The following is a 22,018-nucleotide window of genomic DNA, read 5'->3' on the forward strand; positions in this document are numbered from 1 at the left end:
AATCCTATGGTCCGGGAAAATATGGTAAACGGAAAAGGTCACAAAGAGAAACGTTCGTAAATCGAGGCTCCACTCTGAATCACTTTTAACTGTTTTTGCATTGAAGTGGCATATTTCAGAAGTTGTTTTTAAGTGCTTATTTCCAGTTCTGTGAAACATGTTTGGTATTTAAATCAACCTTGTATCATTTCAAGAAAAAAGACAAGTAAATACTGATGGCTTGTTGGCATATACAGAGTACATTCTTAACGCACAAAACAAACAAAGAATGTGAAAAATGGAAAACAGCATACCGTATTTTTCGGACTTTAAGTCGCAGTCTTTTTCATAGTTTGGCCGGGGGTGCGACTTATATTCAGGAGCGACTTTTGTGTGAAATGATTAACACATTAGCGTAAAATATCAAATAATATTATTTAGCTCATTCACGTAAGAGACTAGACGTATAAGATTTCATGGGATTTAGCGATTAGGAGTGACAGATTGTTTGGTAAACGTATAGCATGTTCTATATGTTATAGTTATTTGAATGACTCTTACCATAATATGTTACGTTAACATACCAGTTGGTTATTTATGCCTCATATAACGTACACTTATTCAGCCTGTTGTTCACTATTCTTTATTTATTTTAAATTGCCTTTCAAATTAAAACAATTTTGGCCGGGGGCCGGGCTGTATATATGCGCACTAATTGACTGAAAGAGCACGCACTTGGCGCGATGATGTCATGTTATCGATGGAAAAATAATTTTTGTATTTTTTTTTTCTTGTTTTTGAACACCGACTTTTTGCAGTGTATAGCTAATAATACGTTTTAATTCCTAATTTCAAGATCACTTAAGTTTTTAAAGTTTAAATATGCCATATGTTATATTGTAGCGTACCGGAAGAGTTAGTACTACAAGGGATTCTGGGTATTTGTTCTGTTGTGTTTATGTTGTGTTACGGTGCTGATGTTCTCCCGAAATGTGTTTGTCATTCTTGTTTGGTGTGGGTTCACAGTGTGGCTCATAATTGTAACAGTGTTAAAGTTGTTTATACGGGCACCATCAGTGTGACCTGTATGGTTATTGAACAAGTATGTCTTGCATCAATTTGTAATGAGTAAAGCCGGTAGATATTATGTGACTGGGATGGCATGCACGTAAAGGAAGTTCCTTAAAGGTTTATTGTCTCTCTGTACCTCTCCCTACGTCCGTGTACACAGCGGCGTTTAAAAACGTCATACATTTGACTTTTAAAAACCGATACCGATAATAATGAAACCGATACCGATAATTTCCGATAATACATTTTAAAGCATTTATCGGCCTCCCGACATCCCTAACTGGTACCAAAATGTATTTCGATACTTTTCTAAACAAAGGGCACGAAAAAAATGGCATTATCGGCTTTATTTTAACAAAAAATCTTACGGTAGATTAAACATATGTTTATTATTGCAATCGAAGAACAATTTTGTCCTTAAATAAAATAGTGAACGTACGAGACAACTTGTCCTTTAGTAGTAAGTAAGCAAACAAAGGCTCCTAATTAGTCTACTGACGTATGCAGTAACATATTGTGTCATTTATCCATCCATCCATCCATCTTCTTCCGCTTATCCGAGGTCGGGTCGCGGGGGCAGCAGCTTAAGCAGGGAAGCCCAGACTTCCCTCTCCCCAGCCACTTCGTCCAGCTCCTCCCGGGGGATCCCGAGGCGTTCCCAGGCCAGCCGGGAGAGATAGTCTTCCCAGCGTGTCCTGGGTCTTCCCCGTGGCCTCCTACCGGTCGGACGTGCTCGAAACACCTTCCGAGGGAGGCGTTCGGGTGGCATCCTGACCAGATGCCCGAACCACCTCATCTGGCTCCTCTCGATGTGGAGGAGCAGCGGCTTTACTTTGAGCTCCCCCCGAATGACAGAGCTTCTCACCCTATCTCTAAGGGAGAGCCCCGCCACTCGGCGGAGGAAACTCATTTCGGCCGCTTGTACCCGTGATCTTATCCTTTCGGTCATGACCCAAAGCTCATGACCATAGGTGAGGATGGGAACGTAGATCGACCGGTAAATCGAGAGCTTTGCCTTCCGGCTCAGCTCCTTCTTCACCACAACGGATCGATACAGCGTCCGCCTGTCGATCTCACGATCCACTCTTCCCCCACTCGTGAACAAGACTCCGAGGTATTAAACTCCTCCACTTGGGGCAAGATCTCCTCCCCAACCCGGAGATGGCACTCCACCCTTTTCCAGGAGAGAACCATGGACTCGGACTTGGAGGTGCTGATTCCCATCCCAGTCGCTTCACACTCGGCTGCGAACCGATCCAGCGAGAGCTGAAGATCTTGGCCAGAGGAAGCCATCAGGACCACATCATCTGCAAATAGCAGAGACCTAATCCTGAAGCCACCAAACCAGATCCCCTCAACGCCCTGACTGCGCCTAGAAATTCTGTCCATGAAGGTTATGAACAGAATCGGTGACAAAGGGCAGCCTTGGCGGAGTCCAACCCTCACTGGAAACATGTCCGACTTACTGCCGGCAATGCGGACCAAGCTCTGGCACTGATTATACAGGGAGCGAACTGCCACAATCAGACAGTCCGTTACTCCATACTCTCTGAGCACTCCCCACAGGACTTCCCGGGGTACACGGTCGAATGCCTTCTCCAAGTCCACAAAGCACATGTAGACTGGTTGGGCAAACTCCCATGCACCCTCAAGGACCCTGTCGAGAGTATAGAGCTGGTCCACAGTTCCACGACCAGGACGAAAACCACACTGTTCCTCCTGAATCCGAGGTTCGACTATCCGGCGTAGCCTCCTCTCCAGTACACCTGAATAGACCTTACCGGGAAGGCTGAGGAGTGTGATCCCACGATAGTTGGAACACACCTTCCGGTTCCCCTTCTTAAAGTGTGTCATTTATCTACCTATTATTTTGTCAACATAATGAGGGACAAGCTGTAAAAATTGATTATTCATCTACTTGTTCATTTACTTGGTGTTGGGTTTTATCAAATACATTTCCCCAAAAAATGCGACTTATACTCCAGTGCGACTTATATATGTTTTTTTCCTTCTTTGTTATGCATTTTCAGGCAATGCGACTTATACTCCGAAAAATACGGTACACATAATAAAGAACATTTTAAAAAACACCCTTGCATCCATGTATAAGTCTTCACACACACACACACCTGAGGGTTGATAAAAGACCCGGTGACGTTACAAGAAGAGACTGCAGGAGAAATTGTGTAAATTATGAATGCATGTAGGTACAAAATGAAACGCAGTCACAGCTAATGTAGCTTGTAGACCTGACTAAACTCCTTCCTGTGGAATTTTTAATTGTGGACCCAAATAGCGAGACCATTAATGCCATGATGATTTATGTATCTGGTGGAACAACTTAGTACCCAACTTGTCCTTTCAAATTTAGGTGTTCAAATATGTAATGCAATCATTTGGCCTTGCATGGCTGAATGTGCTTGTTCTAGTTCTTTGTAGTGTTCGCCACACAATAGTTCAATTCATTTGTATCTCTATTTTCAACGTAAATGCATTTGTTCTGAAGCTTCTTGTGGATAAACCAAAAGTTTTTTTTTACTTATTATTGTCAGGACTTGGTCCGGGGTGTGTGCTTTTCCAGGATGCAACGGAAAGTTGGCACGGGCGAGACGGGAATGGAGGTACATGATTTATTTATATTTATCAAAAAAAAAGGAATAAACGAAAGCGCGCACAGTGGGGGAGAATAAACTATGAAACCAAAAGACTATAGCAAAAATTACAAATGAAAAGCACGCACAGTGGCGGAGAACAAACTATGAAAAACAAAAAGACTATAAACATGGAACCAAAACTTACTTTGACAAGGGACATGAAGCAGGATGGACAGAGCATAAATGTGGTGTGAGGTCGTCAGGACGAACAACAGAAAATGAATGAACTTAAATACTTATGGACATGATTAACAACAGGTGCGTGACTCAAAACAGGTGCGTGACATGACAGGTGAAACTAATGGGTAACTATGGTGACAGAACAAAACAAAAGCGCACAAAAAGTCCAAAAATAAAACCTGATCACACAGACATGACAATTATCATCTTTGATGAATAATCACAAAGAATATTGCAATCCATCTGACATTGTTGGGGTTAATCAAATGTAATCAGCATCCGTTAAAAAAGTCAAAGTCAAAGCTGCGGGCAAACAGTAGTTTTGTTTAGGACCGCTAACTGTAAAACAACGTCTTGTGTGTCAGGTTTCAACCTCTTTCACTATTCTACACTGGGAAAAAAAAAAGAGTAAAAAAAATTAATGCAAATTAGGAATGTACTGGTATAGTAACGCGGTACTAATGAAGCAAAAACGGTACTATACTCTGTTTGAAAAGTACCATGTGGAGGTTGCCCTCCTGTGGGTTCTTCTGACCACAAAGATCAATTAATCAATCAATCAATGTTTATTTATATAGCCCTAAATCACAAGTGTCTCAAAGGGCTGCACAAGCCACAACGACATCCTCGGTACAGAGCCCACATAAGGGCAAGGAAAAACTCACAACCCAGTGGGACGTCGATGTGAATGACTATGAGAAACCTTGGAGAGGACCGCATATGCGGGTAACCCCCCCCCCTCTAGGGAGACCGAATGCAATGGATGTCGAGTGGGTCTAACATAATATTGTGAGAGTACAGTCAATAGTGGATCCAGCATAACAGTAAGAGTCCAGTCCATAGTGGGGTCAGCAGGAAACCATCCCGAGCGGAGACGGGTCAGCAGCGCAGAGATGTTCCCAACCGATATACAGGCGAGCGGTCCACCCCGGGTCCCGACCCCGGACAGCCAGCACCCCATCCATGGCCACCGGACCTGTGTGTCTCCCCTTCCACAAGGGGTAGGGGGGAGCAGAGGAGAAAAGAAAAGAAACGGCAGATCAACTGGTCTAAAAAAAGAGGGGGCTATTCAAAGGCTAGAGTATACAAATGAGTTTTGAGATGGGACTTAAATGCTTCTACTGAGGTAGCATCTCTAATTGTTACCGGGAGTGCATTCCATAGTACTGGAGCCCGAATAGAAAACGCTCTATAGCCCGCAGACTTTTTTTGGGCTCTGGGAATCACTAATAAGCCGGAGTTCTTTGAACGCAGATTTCTTGCCGGGACATATGGTACAATGCAATCGACAAGATAGGACGGAGCTAGACCGTGTAGTATTTTATACGTAAGTAGTAAAACCTTAAAGTCGCATCTTAAGTGCACAGGAAGCCAGTGCAGGTGAGCCAGTATAGGCGTAATGTGATCAAACTTTCTTGTTCTTGTCAAAAGTCTAGCAGCCGCATTTTGTACCAACTGTAATCTTTTAATGCTAGACATAGGGAGACCCGAAAATAATACGTTACAGTAATCGAGAGGAGACGTAACGAACGCATGAATAATGATCTCAGCGTCGCTAGTGGATAAAATGGAACAAATTTTAGCGATATTACGGAGATGAAAGAAGGCCGTTTTAGTAACACTCTTAATGTGTGACTCAAAGGAGAGAGTTGGGTCGAAGATAATACCCAGATTCTTTACAGAGTCGCCTTGTGTAATTGTTTGGTTGTCAAATGTTAAGGTGGTATTATCAAATAAATGTCGGTGTTTAGCAGGACCGATAATCAGCATTTCCATTTTCTTAGCGTTGAGTTGCAAGAAGTTAGCGGACATCCATTGTTCAATTTCATTAAGACACGCCTCCAGCTGACTACAATCCGGCGTGTTGGTCAGCTTTAGGGGCATGTAGAGTTGGGTGTCATCAGCATAACAATGAAAGCTAACACCGTATTTGCGTATGATGTCGCCTAGCGGCAGCATGTAAATACTAAAGAGTGCAGGGCCAAGAACCGAACCCTGGGGGACTCCGCACGTTACCTTAACATAGTCCGAGGTCACATTGTTATGGGAGACGCACTGCATCCTGTCAGTGAGATAAGAGTTAAACCACGACAAGGCTAAGTCTGACATACCAATACGTGTTTTGATACGCTCTAATAAAATATTATGATCGACGGTATCGAAAGCAGCGCTAAGATCAAGAAGCAGCAACATAGATGACGCATCAGAATCCATCGTTAGCAGTAGATCATTAGTCATTTTTGTGAGATGCTCTCGTGGGCCCGGTAGTCTGGGTAACAAGTATTTTATTTTCATATAGCGGTATGGGTTTGCTTTCCAGCAAAATGTCTCTCAGTCTCATGCGTCCGCTCACCAGCCACTCCAACCACCTGTCTCCATCCGGCTGCTGCTAATAAGGGCGACAGGTGATAAGATAACAAGCCCCAGCTGGGCAATCTACTCACCTCCCGCTGGCTTCGAGGCCAGTCCTTACACACCCCGCTCCGTGGCAGGCCCGCAGACCATGCCCCCATCCAGTTTGCCATATATATATATTTTATTCTTTTAACGGGCATGACGTCATGTCATTGCTGGTTTTACGAGCAGAGGAGCATGTTCGGCAGCGCACAATCACGGAGTATACAAGCAGACACGGTGTGTAGACAGAAAAGGGAGAACAGACGCATTTTGGCCTAAGAACTGAAGATAAAGATTAAACTATAACACTGAAATGCCCTCAGGAAGAGATGCTTTAAGACATGGCTAGCTAGCTAGAAGCTAGCATCCATCCATAGTCAGCAGTGTTTTAGCTACTTCTAAACCACTAATCCTCGCCTCCATGGCGACAAAGTACGTTTCCTTACAAGTATCATCCCTGCAGGACGAGGAATAGCTGCACACCGTAGGAGGATACAATAGCTCACTGGCGTCGCAATGTAAACAAATGCCATGGGTGGATCTACACCTGACATCCACTGTAATGATATCAAGTACAAGAGCGTATCTCGTCGACACAACTATTATTACATCAATATTTTATATCGTCATAAAATCTTTTTCCCTTTTTGTAAAATTCATATTGTGTTTATAAACTCAGTAAATACGTCCCTGCACACATGAGGACTTTGAATATGACCAATGTATGATCCTGTAACTACTTGGTATCAGATCGATACCTAAATTTGTGGCATCATTCAAAACTAATTTTACATTAACTGATTATTACATTTTAACAGAAATGTAGATAGAACATGTTGAAACGGAAAATAACCAGATATTAACAGTAAATGAACAAGTAGATTAATAATCCATTTTTACAGCTTGTCCCTCATAATGTTGACAAAATAATAGGTAGATAAATGACACAATATGTTACTGCATATGTCAGTAGACTAATTAGGAGCCTTTGTTTGCTTACTTACTACTAAAAGACTCTGCCGAAACTTGTCTCGTACGTTCACTATTTCATTTAAGGACAACATTGTTCTTCGATCGCAATAATAAACGTATGTTTAATGTACCGTAAGATTTTTTGTTAAAATAAAGCCAATAATGCCATTTTTTTGGTGCCCTTTGTTTAGAAAAGTTTGGTACCAGTTAGGGATGTTGGCGCTGCCAATATTATCGGCCGATAAATGCTTTAAAATGTAATATTAGAAATTATCAGTATCGGTGTCACGTTCAAACACTGAGGACATCTATTAAACAAGACAAAAGGCAAGGAATCAAACAGAGACAGAATTCAATTTGGACTCAATATTGAGGAGAGACAGGGCCACTGCACTCTCTGTACAGTCCTGCATCACCTTCTGACGAAGAAGGTTTTCGTCTCCTCTTTATTACAATATTCAATGTTCACGCACCAACACATGTCTCAGCAGGAATGGGGAGTATGTAAAACAGTCATTGTTTTCGGTCGCTTTGAAGACCAAGAAGTGGGATTTCTCGGGCTTGGGCTCTTCCTGGATCCAGCTGGGGCAGGTGTTGGAGGACAATGGATAACCCCTCCCGTCTCCTGACCACAGTTGCTTCAAAAGGGCAGCGGGTCGTAAATAGCGTTGACTTCAAAGAGAGTTCGTTTAACACTTCAAAGAGAGTTCCTCTGGAAGTTGAGCAGATCCTGCCATCTGTCCGTGTTGAAATCACAGTGGAGTTTTACGAGCCTTCTTCCTCTTGTTAGGCCTCGAAAGACAGCATTCATAATACAACGTTTCTTTTGTGATAACTTACAAACAATTATTCCAACAATCGGTTTCGTTATTATCGGTATCGGTTTTTAAAAGTAAAATGTATGACATTTTTAAACGCCGCTGTGTACACGGACGTAGGGAGAAGTACAGAAAGACAATAAACCTTTAAGGCACTTCCTTCACGTGCATGCCATCCCAGTCACATACTATCTACGGCTTTTCTCATTACAAATTGATGCAAGACATACTTGGTCAACAGCCATACAGGTCACACTGAGGGTGGCCGTATAAACAACTTTAACACTGTTACAAATATGCGCCACACTGTGAATCCACACCAAACAAGAATGACAAACACGTTTCGGGAGAACATCCGCACCGTAACACAACGTAAACACAACAGAACAAATACCCAGAATCCCTTGTAGTACTAACTCTTCCGGGACGCTACAATATAACATATGACATATTTAAACTTTAAAAACTTAAAAGTGATCTTGAAATTAGGAATTAAAACGTATTATTAGCTATACACTGCAAAAAGCCAGTGTTCAAAAACAAGAATTTTTTTTTACAAAAATTTGAACTAAGCAAAATTATCTGCCAATAGAACAAGAATATTCGGCTTGTCAAGACTTTCCAAAACAAGTAAATTTAGCTAAACTCAATGAACCCAAAAATACCCTTAAAATAAGTATATTCTCACTAATAACATGTGCACTTTTCTTAGTAGAAAAAAAAGGAGACCTTTTTGCTCAATATGTTGAAAAATATTCTTAAATTAAGTAAATGCTAGTGCCATTATCTTGACATAATGATATGCGCTCGGCATTACATTTCTTGAAACCAGCAAACTTACACTAAAAACGAATGTATTGTTTTTAATGGAAAGGCAACAAGGCAACCGCTTGTTACTCTCGGGGTCTCCTAGCCGCTCAGGCAAATCATATTGTCTAAAAATGCATTTTTCCATCGATAACATGACATCATCGCGCCAAGTGCGTGCTCTTTCAGTCAATTAGTGCGCATATATACAACCCGGCCCCCGGCTAAAATTGTTTTAATTGCAATTTTGAGGAATTTTTCTGAATGTGCATGAACTATTTCTGTTCAAAATTGTTCGAAATGTCAAATGTTGAATGTGTCATGTCTGTGTGATCATGTTTTGTTTTAGTCATGTTCGGTTTTGTTTTTGGACTTTTTGTGCACTTTTGTTTGTTTTGTCACCATAGCAACCATTAGTTTCCACCTGTCACGTCATGCACCTGTTTCACGTTTTGAGTCACGCACCTGTTTTCACTAATCATGTCTGTAATATTTAAGTTCATTGTTTTCAGTTTGTCTTTCTGGCGACATCCCGCATTCATACCCCTGCCCGGATTAATACCCCTGTCACACTCTGTTTACTTCTGTGCACTTCATAGTCCATGCCAAGTAAGTTTTTGTTTATTAATGGCACAGTTAGTGTTTTTGTTTCATTGTTCACAGTTTCTGCCCATGTGCAAGTTTTGTTTTCAATAGCCTAGTTTTGTACCTCCGCCATTGTGCGCTCTTTTCGTTTGTTCTTTTTTTGATATATTAAATAAAATATGTACTCACATTCCCGTCTCGCCCGAGCCAACTTTCCGTTGCCTTCCGGAAAAACAAACACCCAGGACCAAGTCATGACAGAATGTTTAAATATTAACTGTCAGTTTACTGTACTGTGCCAACTGTACTACTATATGAGTACGTATTTTCTATTATTTCATTGAAAATAAAACAGCAAAGTCAATTTGGCTGTCATCTGTTTTAATTATGAGACACAATTGTGTCTTTCATGCTTGAAATAAGAAATTATTACTTTAACAAAACAGTTTTATACATGTGAGTGTTGATGACACAGCTTTGCAACAGTTGATATTCTAGTTTCAAGCATGTTTTACTCAATATAGGTCATCAAATCTCAGCAACAAGCTGTAATATCTTACTGAGATCATTTAGGACCAAAACTCTTAAAACAAGTAAAACACTCTAACATAAAATCTGCTTAGTGAGAAGAATTATCTTATTAGACAGAAAATAAGCAAATATCATCCTTATTTGAGATACCTAATCTTACTTAGATTTCAGTTTTTGCAGTGTACTTACTGGTATTGTGAAGTCGTGTGTCTTTTAACAAACTTATGACACAGAGAAATTCTACTGTCTAAAACAAGTTTTTATGTCTTACTGAAAAAAATAATATTCAGGGGATAATGACTACAAGTCATTATCCTACTGTAGTCAGACGTACTGTGCTTCAGCATACGGGTATTATTATGGTGTGTGTTTAAGGACTGCAAAATAGAACTCACAATCTGACCAAGTGTATATTTCTCATTTCTAGTTAAACTTATTACAAATAAGTTTAACTAGAAATTAGAAATATACACTTGGTCAGATTGTGAGTCTTTTCCCAGTGTACCAGATGTTAATTAACTTTGAATATTGCTTGTTCAAAAACCTTCACATTGCTGAGTTTGGGAGGTAATTTTGGAGCCTAGATTTGTTTGAAAAGCAGAACTAACGACGCTCATTTTCAAAATGGCAATGCATTCTTGTAATACAGGTGTTCCGACCCATTAGAAATCATTCGGAGACACACTTTGGACATTTCTCTTTCAAGGGACAAAAGAAGGCAATCTGGCTCAACTCCATACACATCGATATTTCATTATGTCAAGCTGCAAATAAATGACTATAATCATTCCTGACCGTCTTTTCACCCGGAAGGATGAAATGACAACTTTAAACTGATTGACTCATTCAGGAACGGACTTGTAATAAAGTCAACAACCTTGGAAGTAGATGCGATAAATAGTGTTAAAAATGAGGACTGCTTCAAGTCAAACAAATAATAAAACCTGCGAGCTCAGAAACGAGCAGGCAAAATGGTCATTGAAATAGTTTGGTTCATTTTGGTATTGGTATCGATCCAATACAAAGTGACTGCTGGCCCAGTATTGTGAAGATGTCAGGTTCAAACACTGATGACATCTATTAATCAGGAGGAGCAGTGTGGTTTTCGTCCTGGTCGTGGAACTGTGGACCAGCTCTATACTCTCGGCAGGGTCCTTGAGGGTGCATGGGAGTTTGCCCAACCAGTCTACATGTGCTTTGTGGACTTAAAGAAGGTATTCGACCGTGTCCCTCGGGAAGTCCTGTGGGGAGTGCTCAGAGAGTATGGGGTATCGGACTGTCTGATTGTGGCGGTCCGCTCCCTGTATGATCAGTGTCAGAGCTTGGTCCGCATTGCCGGCAGTAAGTCGGACACGTTTCCAGTGAGGGTTGGACTCCGCCAAGACTGCCCTTTGTCACCGATTCTGTTCATAACATTTATGGACAGAATTTCTAGGCGCAGTCAAGGCGTTGAGGGGATCCGGTTTGGTGGCTGCAGGATTAGGTCTCTGCTTTTTGCAGATGATGTGGTCCTGATGGCTTCATCTGGCCAGGATCTTCAGCTCTCGCTGGATCGGTTCGCAGCCGAGTGTGAAGCGACTGGGATGAGAATCAGCACCTCCAAGTCCGAGTCCATGGTTCTCGCCCGGAAAAGGGTGGAGTGCCATCTCCGGGTTGGGGAGGAGACCCTGCCCCAAGTGGAGGAGTTCAAGTACCTGGGAGTCTTGTTCACGAGTGAGGGAAGAGTGGATCGTGAGATCGACAGGCGGATCGGTGCGGCGTCTTCAGTAATGCGGACGCTGTATCGATCCATTGTGGTGAAGAAGGAGCTGAGCCGGAAGGCAAAGCTCTCGATTTACCGGTTGATCTACGTTCCCATCCTCACCTATGGTCATGAGCTTTGGGTTATGACCGAAAGGACAAGATCACGGGTACAAGCGGCCGAAATGAGTTTCCTCCGCCGGGTGGCGGGGCTCTCCCTTAGAGATAGGGTGAGAAGCTCTGTCATCCGCGGGAGGCTCAAAGTAAAGCCGCTGCTCCTCCACATCGAGAGGAGCCAGATGAGGTGGTTCGGGCATCTGGTCAGGATGCCACCCGATCGCCTCCCTCGGGAGGTGTTTAGGGCACGTCCGACCGGTAGGAGGCCACGGGGAAGACCCAGGACACGTTGGGAAGACTATGTCTCCCGGCTGGCCTGGGAACGCCTCGGGATCCCCCGGGAAGAGCTGGACGAAGTGGCTGGGGAGAGGGAAGCCTGGGCTTCCCTGCTTAGGCTGCTACCCCCGCGACCCGACCTCGGATAAGCGGAAGAAGATGGATGGATGGATGGAGAAGCAAGGAATCATGCAGAGACAGAGTTCAATTTAGCTCATGAGGAGACACGTGTTTTGAGCTGTATTCTAGTTACAGATCCAAACTACGTTCTAAAAGTCCTCTATTTATTTGGAAGGTCCCTGGTTACATCACAGAAGCCGTCGCTGAGGGAAGGGGGCAATCTCGACAACTCCAGTTAGACACAATATATGATTATACAAAAATGTGAATGTGTTGACGCTGGTGATATCGCCTTGTCTCTGCTCTGTCTGCGTCACGGCGGTGTTCGGCCTTGGCAGTCAGCAGGCCGAGTCTGGACACGACACTGATAGAGATACAAAAATCTAACTTGAGCACAATAGCTAATAACTATAGCAACGGACTTTAAGCATACTAAAGTTGTGTGATAACTTTACACATATTTATTCTAACACAACACCATTACTTTTTTTTTACATTTTCAAGAACACTTGTTTAATTTGTTGCTCACTGCTATAATCTGAATTAAAACACAGGACCTTTTAAGGAAAAACTAAATGCATATATATTTAACATAAAAAAATACAATCGAAGAACATTTATCAACAAAATAAAACGATACTCCCTTGTATTCTATACAGTTTTGTCATGATCTGTTTTTTTTTTTGTACCGTATTTTCCGCACCATTAGCCGCACCTAAAAACCACAAATTTACTCAAAAGCTGACAGTGCGGCTTTTAACCCGGTGCGCTTTATATATGGATAAATATTAAGATTCATTTTCATAAAGTTTAGGTCTCGCAACTTCGGTAAACAGCCGCCATCTTTTTTCCCGGTAGAACAGGAAGCGCTTCTTCTTCTACGCAAGCAACCGCCAAGGTAAGCACCCGCCCCCATAGAACAGGAAGCGCTTCTTCTTCTACTGTAAGCAACCACCCGCCCCCGGAAGAAGAAGAAGCGCGCGGATATTGCGTTTAATTTCATTTGAGTGTTTACATCTGTAAAGACCAGACCACAAAATGGCTCCTACTAAGCGACACGCGTATAACGCAGAATTTAAACTTAAGGCAATAAGTCATGCCGAAGAACACGGAAATAGAGCAGCAGCAAGAGAATATAACATAAATGAATCAATGGTGCGTAGGTGGAGGAAGCAAGAAGATGACCTGCGCCAGGTAAAGAAGACAAAACAGAGTTTCCGAGGGAACAAAGCAAGATGGCAACTGTTGGAGGACAAACTCGAACAGTGGGTTGTTGAGCAGAGAGCAGCAAGCAGAAGTGTCAGCACCATCACTATTCGAATGAAGGCAACAACGCTAGCAAGCGAACTTCACCTGGATGATTTTAAAGGTGGTGCTTCTTGGTGTTTCCGGTTCATGAAAAGACGCTTATAGACTACGGTGTCGTCACAGACTACAAAGGCGGACTCGCACAATTTTTCAGGATTTATAGAGATCCCAAATACAGATCAGCAGGTACCAGAAGGTAAGAAAAGTTGTGTTTGCATAATATTGCGAAACAAAGTGCCAGATAATATGTCTTACCTTATACACACACTTTTCAATTCGGACACCGAAGACGAAGAATTCGAAGGATTTACGAATGAAGAATAACTTCAGAAAGTGAGCGCTATGTTTATTTTGTGTGTTGTGACATTAACGTTCGAGCAACATTATGTTGCTATTGCTCTGCACTATTTTGAATTTTACTATGTTTGTGATTGCACATTTGCGTACATTTTGGGACAGAGTTGTTAGAACGCTGGTTTTTAATATATTATTAAAGTTTGACTGACCTATCTGACTGTTTTTTTGACATTCCCTTTAGCGCAGCGTAGGCGCGGCTTATAGTCCGGGGCGGCTTATAGGTGGACAAAGTTTTGAAATATGCCATTCATTGAAGGTGCGGCTAATAACCCGGGGCGGCTTATAGTGCGGAAAATACGGTAATACTCCTGGCTTCCTTTGTTTACTTTCCGTTGCTAGGAGCGATAGCGACACACCTGTCTCCAGTTAGTGATTAGTGGTCCCACCTGTCTTCTTAGTTAATCACGCCCCTTTAGATTATTTTTTCACCCAGCCTTAGTCGCTGGATCAATGTTCCCCATTAATGACAAGTTACGCTCGTTTGCCGCCCTCTGTGAGTTGTGTGGTCCTCTGTCCTCTCTTGTCCTCTGTGTTTGTTTTAAATACATTTTGATTTCTATTTACTGTTTTAATTGGTTTTACCCTTTAAAATATTTTTTAATCATATTAATTTTTATATTGTTTTTATATTGGTTTTATATTTATTATTATTTTCTTTTTATTCAGTCATTGGTAGAGCTAAGGATAATATTTGAATATTGTTTTTAATATTTTTTTTTATATTGTTGTGCAGCACTCTGGAAACATTTTTGTTGTTTAAAAGTGCTATATAAATAAAGTGGATTGGATTGGATCCGTCATTCCTAATGTACTGTATTTTTTGGACTATAAGGCGCACTTAAAATCCTTTAATTTTCTCAAAAATCGACAGTGCGCCTTATAACCCGGTGCGCCTAATGTATGGAATAATTCAGGTTGTGCTTACCGAACTCAAAGCTATTTTATTTGGTACATAACTTTGACCAGTAGATGGCAGTCACACATAAGAGATTCGTGTAGGCTGCGAGATGACGCCAGTAAACAACACCAAAACTTTAAATGTTCCATTGAGAATATAGAACATTACACACGGCGCTCAAAAATCCGTCAAAATGTTTAAGTATGACTTTGGTAAGCTATGAAGCCGCACCGCTTGATGGATTGTCGGAGCATTACGGCTACTGTAGTCAGACGTACTGTGCTTCAGCATACGAGTATTATTATGGTGTGTGTTTAAGGACTACAAAATAGAACCTGTCAGCAGACATTATCTGGTGTTTTGTTTCGCAATATTATGCAAAACCAACTGTTCTTACCTTCTGGTACCTGCTGATGTGTATTTGGGAACTGCTAAGTCCTGAAAATTTGCGCGAGGTCCGCCATTAAAGTCTGTACCGAGGCCGTAGTCGATAAGCTTCTTTTTCTCTACCTTCTTGTTATGGAGCATTCATCCTCCGCTGTTGCCATTTCTAATATAAAATAGCGTAAACTTCTTACTTATATCTGTCAGTGGACTCGCTATGTAAGCGCTAAAAACTACCGGTGTAGTGAGTTTACATTATTCACCCAAGGAACTTTAGTTTTTCACGAGACACACTTCTGTTGCGAGCCACGGATGAGGAGATGCTGCTCCGTTATTGATTGAAGTAAAGTCTGAATGTCATTAAAACAGTTAGCTCTATCTTTTGACACTTCTTCCACCCCCGTCCTTGCACGCTACACCGCTGCAACAAAGATGACGGGGAGAAGACGCTGTCGAAGGTGAGCCACGTAAATAGGACCGCCCACAAAACGGCGCATCCTGAAGAGACGGTCAGAAAGCGGCTTGAAGATGATCTGTAAAACATCATCTATGCAATATTTTGACCAAAGAACGACCATTACATGTTACGTAGACCACAAGGAAGTGTTTTACATTTAGAAAAAAATAATAATAATATGACCCCTTTAATGCGCCCTATAATCCGGTGCACCTTTTGTATGAAAATAGATCTGACTAGACCCGCTCATTGGAAGTACGCCTTATAATCTGGTGCCCCCAATGGTTAAAATAATACGGTAAATTTAATAATAATAGTAATGAAATAATGGATTAGATTTATATAACGCTTCTCTATCAACTAGATACTCAAAGCGCTCGCACACTGCAAAAACTGAAATCTAAGTAAGATGAAATATCTCAAATAAGGGTGATATTTGCTTATTTGTCTGATAAGATAATTCTTCTCACTAAGCAGATTTTATGTTAGAGTGTTTTACTTGTTTTAAGGGTTTTGGTCCTAAATGATCTCAGTAAGATATTACAGCTTGTTGCTGAGATTTGATGACCTATATTGAGTAAAACATGCTTGAAACTAGAATATCAACTGTTGCAAAGCTGTGTCATCAACACTCACAAGTATAAAACTACTCTTTTAAAGTAATCATTTCTTACTTCAAGCATGAAAAAAAAAAAATCATGATGCCGAGCGCATATCATTATGTCAAGATAATCATATCGCTCACCCACTACACCAATACATCAGTGACGTGCAGTCAGGGGAGGCAGGTGAGGCGGCGCCTCACGTGCCATCATGGAAAGAAAAAAAAACAAAATTAAATTGTTATATGTATCCAGTGATTATAATATAAAGTTATTTTCCATTTAACTTCACCAGTTTTAGATTATTTTTTATTAAAAATCGCTGAATTTTCACATTTGCCGTTCAAATACTGAGAAGAGACGGTGCGGTGATCAGCAGCCAGTTGAGGCACGTCACTCAGTGCCTCAACATGGATTCCGGACTCGACTAACTGCTGGCCTGCTGTGCAGTGAGACCGTATTGCTATATGAACTATATTATACATTTCCATAGTTTAGTTAGCTGAGGTATATAATGTACAGTGTATTTTGTCAACAACTGTATGTGTGTAACGTATTTCTTGTGCTGAGCAATCATAAAACTGCTGCGAAGACGCACTGTGTGAGGCTCGCAGTAATCCCGCCTCCTGGTGGTAGAGGGCGGTAGTGATCCCAGAGATCATTTTTGCGACTACTCGGCTGCAGAAGAAGTGACAACAAGCAGCAACAGTTAGCAGCGATCGTTTATTTTTTCCTCTCACCTGGACTTTTAACATATCTAAAATAAAACAGTTTTCTAAACTGGACTTTCAATCGAAGCAGGAGGTAATACTTAAAGGAAGGTCTCCATCGAGACAGAGAGACTTAAAACTGAAGAAAGATAAAGAAGACTTCTATAAACAAGTTATCGATGCTTTTGTTCAAAAGGAGCGGCGCATGGACTTCATTTATAAGTAAAGCTAAGACCATAATAACGTTTGTTTTATTAAATGTGCTTTTTTGTGTGCTACAGTTTATACGTGTAAAGTTAAAGTTAAGTTAAAGTACCAATGATCGTCACACACACACTAGGTGTGGTGAAATTTGTCCTCTGCATTTGACCCATTTCCTTGATCACCCCCTGGGAAGTGAGGGGAGCAGTGGGCATCAGCGGCGCCACGCCCGGGAATCATTTTTGGTGATTTAACCCCCAATTCCAATCCTTGATGCTGAGTGCCAAGCAGGGAAGAATGCTGGTATGAGCTTTTAAACATAACCCGTTAACTGCTGCCATTCAAATGGTGAATAAGATACTCTTTAGGGTTCATATGTTTGTAAATCTGACTGTGATGAAGTCAGTGCCTCACCAGCCATCAACCTCACCGCACGTCACTGCAATACATCATCCCACTACCATCAGGGCGCAGGTACAGAACTATCAAATTCAGGAGGGCCCACCTCAGGAAAAGCCTTAATCCTGCAGCTGTAGCCGCCCTTAACAAGGCCCGGCCGACCTGTCTGACAAGCCTGTAAATGTGTGTTGGTCATGTAGGATGTCTTTTTGTGATGTGTAATGTCTATTGTTTAAATGTACGGCTGTGAAAATGAATTTCCCCAAAGGGACCAATAAATCTAAATCTAAATCTATATAATGGCACTAGCATTTGCTTAATTTAAGAATATTTTTCAACATATTGAGCAAAAAGGTATCTTTTTTTTTCTACCAAGAAAAGTCCACTTGTTATTAGTGAGAATATACCGTATTTTCCGCACCATAAGGCGCCCTGGGTTATAAGCCGCGCCTTCAATGAACGGCATATTTCAAAACTTTGTCCACCTATAAGACGCCCCGTGTTATAAGCCGCATCTAACTGCGCTAAAGGAATGTCAAAAAAACAGTCAGATAGGTCAGTCAAACTTTAATAATATATTAAAAACCAGCGTGATGTGGGCGCGCATGGAGTCGTATATCAACATGGACGGAGCTGCGTGAAAAAAGCCACCCGGCCTCTTCGCGTAAACTTACCTTAACCACTCGCTCATCTTTTCTTCATCCATCCCTTCGAGTTAGCTTTTATGATGACGCCGGCTGGAAAGGTCTCTTTTGGCAAGGTCTTCCTTTTGAATATCACCATGGGTGGAAGTTTCTGGCCATTAGCATGGCAAGCTAGAACCACAGTGAAGGATGACTTCTCATTCCCTGTGGTGCGAATATTCACCGTACGTGCTCCCGTTGTATCCACAGTGCGGTTCACAGGAATATCAAAAGTCAGTGGAACCTCGTCCATGTTGATAATGTTCTCTGGCCGGATCTTTTTTTCAGCTATCTTGTTTTTACAATATGCACGGAAAGTAGCCAGCTTTTCTTGAAAGTCTTTAGGCAGTTGCTGTGAAATAGTAGTCCGTGTGCGGATGGAGAGATTGCGTCTTTTCATGAACCGGATCCCTGTCGCTTAGTAGGAGCCATTTTGTGGTCTTTACAGATGTAAACACACAAAGGAAATGAAACGTACGGTAATATCCGCGCCCTTCTTCTTCTTCTACGCGGGTGGGTGGTTGCTTACAGTAGAAGAAGAAGCGCTTCCTGTTCTATGGGGGCGGGTGCTTACCTTGGCGGTTGCTTGCGTAGAAGAAGAAGCACTTCCTCTTCTACGGGGAAAAAATATGGCGGCTGTTTACCGTAGTTGCGAGACCGAAACTTTACGAAAATGAATCTTAATATTAATCCATATATAAAGTGCACCGGGTTATAAGGCGCACTGTCAGCTTTTGAGAAAATTTGTGGTTTTTAGGTGCGCCTTATAGTGCGGAAAATACGGTACTTATTTTAAGGTATTTTTGGGGTTCATTGAGGTTAGCTAATTTGACTTGTTTTGGAAAGTCTTGACAAGCCGAATTTTCTTGTTCTATTGGCAGATAATTTTGCTTAGTTCAAATAAAATACCCCTAATTTTTTTCTTTTTTTTTCTTGTTTTTGAACACTGACTTTTTGCAGTGTATAGCTAATAATACGTTTTAATTCCTAATTTCAAGATCACTTTTAAGTATTTAAAGTTTAAATTTTTCATATGTTATATTGTAGCGTCCCGGAAGAGTTAGTACTACAAGGGATTCTGGGTATTTGTTCTGTTTTTGAACACTGACTTTTTGCAGGGGCAGCACGGTGGAAGAAGGGTTAGTGTGTCTGCCTCACAATACGAAGGTCCTGAGTAGTCCTGGGTTCAATCCCGGGCTCGGGATCTTTCTGTGCGGAGTTTGCATGTTCTCTCCGTGACTGCGTGGGTTCCCTCCGGCTTCCTCCCACCTCCAAAGACATGCACCTGGGGATAGGTTGATTGGCAACACTAAATGGTCCCTAGTGTGTGAATGTGAGTGTGAATGTTGTCTGTCTATCTGTGTTGGCCCTGCGATGAGGTGGAAACTTGTCCAGGGTGTACCCCGCCTTCCGCCTGAATGTAGCTGAGATAGGCTCCAGCACCCCCCGCAACCCCAAATGGAATAAGCGGTAGAAAATGGATGGATGGATGGACTTTTTGCAGTGCAGAGAAGTGAGAACCCATTATTCATTCACTCCACATTCACACATGGTGGTGGTAAGCTACATTTGCAGCCACAGCTGCCCTGGGGTAGACTTACGGAAGCGTGGCTGCCAATTTGCGCCTACGGCCCCTTCCGACCACCGCTTATCATTCACTCACCAGTGTTAGCGGCACTTGGGGCAAGGGCGCAGTGTCTTTGCCCAAGGACACAAGGCAGTGATTTGGATGGCGAACCTGGAACCCTCAGGTTACTGGCACGACTGCTCTACCCACAACGCCACGCCAGTTTATTTTGCCTGCTACTTACTACGACCCACATGCGGGCTACTTAGCGCATGTTTCTTGTAATCTCAGCAGAACAGGCCTTTGGTTTCTCAAACTATGGACTAGACTCTCACAATATTATGCTAGATCCACTTGACGCTCATTGCACCGATCGCCCAGAGGGGGGGTCCCCACATCTGTGGTTTCTCATTGTCATCCCATTGAGTTACATTTTTTCTTGCCCTGATGTGGGATCTGAGCCGAGGATGTTGTCGTGACTTGTGCAGCCCTTTGAGACACTCGTGATTTAGGACTATATAAGAAAACATTGATTGATTGATTGGAAAGTGCCCTGGGTTTTTCCGCCTGTAGGACGTGCGCTGAACAGCTCCCCAGGTAAGTATATTCTGAACACAACTCAACAGGGTTAAGTGAATTATTTATCTTCTTGACAACTGTCTATGTGAAACTCCAAATTACATACTTGCCAACCTTGAGACCTCCGATTGCAAAAAGTCAGTGTTCAAAAACAGAACAAATACCCAGAATCCCTTGTAGTACTAACTCTGCCGGGACGCTACAATATAACATATGACATATTTAAACTTTAAAAACTTAAAAGTGATCTTGAAATTAGGAATTAAAACGTATTACTAGCTATACACTGCAAAAAGTCAGTGTTCAAAAACAAGGAAAAAAAAGAAAAAAATGAGGGGTATTTTATTTGAACTAAGCAAAATTATCTGCCAATAGAACAAGAAAATTCGGCTTGTTTTGACTTTCCAAAACAAGTCAAATTAGCTAACCTCAATGAACCCCAAAAATACCTTAAAATAAATATATTCTCACTAATAACAAGTGGACTTTTCTTGGTAGAAAAAAAAGATACCTTTTTGCTCAATATGTTGAAAAATATTCTTAAATTAAGCAAATGCTAGTGTCATTATATAGATTTAGATTTAGATTTATTGGTCCCTTTGGGGAAATTCATTTTCACAGCCGTACATTTAAACAATAGACATTACACATCACAAAAAGACATCCTACATGACCAACACACATTTATATATATGAAGTACTTGACTTGGCGAATTCTAGCTGTAAATATACGCCCCCGCCCCCAACCACCCCCCCCCCCCCCCCCCTCCCCACCCCCTACCTCCCAAAATCGGGAGGTATATATATATATATGAAATACTTGACTTTCAGTGAATTCTATCTATATATATATATATATACATATACATATATATATATATATATATATATATATATATATATATATATATATATATATATATATACATATATATATATATATATATATATATATATATATATATATATATATATATATATATATATATATATATATATATATAAAGAAATACATGAATTTCAGTGTTCATTTATTTACACATATACACACACATAATACTCATCTACTCATTGTTGAGTTAAGGGTTGAATTGTCCATCCTTGTTCTATTCTCTGTCACTATTTTTCTAACCATGCTGAACACCCTCTCTGATGATGCATTGCTGTGTGGCACGCACAAAAGTGCTTTCATCAAATGCACTAGAGTCTGGAATCTTCCATCTCTCCCTAGCATGGCCCCAAAACCGGTCAATCTATGCTTCCTGAGGAAGATCTTCACTGCCAAGCACTTGGTAGTCCACTACTTCTTCCCGGAGGCTATCGAGGTCAAATCGCAGCTGCGGCTTGGAAATTACAAGCGTATTTCTTCATCTTACTCGTTGTTGGCGTCACCATGGCTGTATCTTCCTCGTTCTTCTGCTTCGTCTCCCTGTTGTGTGCGCAGTTGTGCACTGCACTCTCTAAAAGCCGTAGATGTTATTGTCACATATGCATGTACAGTAGATGGCAGTATTGTCCTGTTTAAGAGTGTCACAACATTGCTGTTTACGGCAGACGAACTGCTTTACGGTAGACGAAAACGTGACTGCTGTTGTTGTGTGTTGTTACCGCGCTGGGAGGACGTTA

Source organism: Nerophis lumbriciformis, linkage group LG20, assembly GCF_033978685.3.
Source record: "Nerophis lumbriciformis linkage group LG20, RoL_Nlum_v2.1, whole genome shotgun sequence".
Taxonomy (NCBI): Eukaryota; Metazoa; Chordata; class Actinopteri; order Syngnathiformes; family Syngnathidae; genus Nerophis; species Nerophis lumbriciformis.